We start from the raw sequence: 1,248 nt of genomic DNA on the forward strand, positions 1-1,248 counted from the left end.
AGAGTCTCTACCCTCATCCCACTCATCAGGAGCCGGATTGGAAGCGGGAGACGCGCCCAACGAAAGGGATAAGGAGGGAAAAATCAACCATTGGTGCTTCTGATCATCCTAATTGTGGTGATTCTGGTGCCCTAGAGATGTCCCAGACGTTGGCCTTGGGGTGACATCTCCCACAGTGATGCCCTCAACGCCTCATCACAACCTTCTCCTTCTCCCAGCATGAAGCTTTGAGTGAGGAACAACCTCCAGGGACCCCCCAACCTCCCTGCCCAGCTCGGGGTCTTGTTTTCCCTCCTCATGTAGGGACCATGGTGGCAAAATGGGGTCCCCAGGTGGCACGTGGGGCCGCCACACCCCGCTGGCACCACGGCAGCAGCCGGTGCCGTGCCCTTTGCCCCGGCAGGTTGGGTTCCTCGTGGTGTGTTTGTTTTGCCACCGGCCGCTCCCCGCCGAGCTCAGCCTCAGCCGTTCGTCCCGGTGAGGAACCGCTGCCTGACTCACCGGGGGTGGCCCCACAACCCCGATCCTTCCACCTCTCCCCACCTCACAGGCCCCACCGCGCCTCGCCGAGGGGGTCGGACGGGTGATAAGGGGTTTTTACAACCCAAGCAACAATTTTAGGCTCTTTTCACCCCTCTGCTCATCGCCTTCGTGCAGCGGGGCTGCTTAAACCCCTTGAGGAAGGAGAAAAAGGGGAGCTGCCTGGTGCCCATCCCTAAAATCAGCTTTTCCCTGAGCAACCAGGGCCCAGCTCTACAATTAAATGGCAGCTGGTGTCGGGGAGGGCAGATTTGTGCTGGAGCTGGAGCAGGATGGCAAGTTGTTGCCAGCCCTGGGGCAAATGTGGTGCTTGAGGGGGTAGAAGTGGTTTTATTTCGGGCTGCGCTGAGGTCAGGGAGGGAATGTCACCTCCCTCCGTGCCTCAGTTTCCCCAGGCTGAGGATACCAGTGCAGGTATCACAACCTCTCTCCGGAGCAGAGGGGGATGTTCCAAGGAGAAGGAGTTTTTCCTGGTGGCTCAGCATGATTTGGGGGTGAAGCAGGAGAAACATCAGTTCATGGAGAGGCTCGGTGGGTGCGACGGCAGCTTCGGCACGAGCCGGCGGTTCGGTTTGAGCTAAAATAAGGCAAACTGTGTCCTGGCCGCGCGGGGCGAGGCCGGCAGAGCGAGAGGAGTCGTTAATTCAGGGCTGGAAAGATCTTCCTGCCCCCAAGGACCTGCCTGCTGGTGGCCAGGGCTGGCTGGGC

The sequence above is a fragment of the Antrostomus carolinensis genome, unplaced genomic scaffold, assembly GCF_000700745.2.
Source record: "Antrostomus carolinensis isolate BGI_N321 unplaced genomic scaffold, ASM70074v2 scaffold28959, whole genome shotgun sequence".
Taxonomy (NCBI): domain Eukaryota; kingdom Metazoa; phylum Chordata; class Aves; order Caprimulgiformes; family Caprimulgidae; genus Antrostomus; species Antrostomus carolinensis.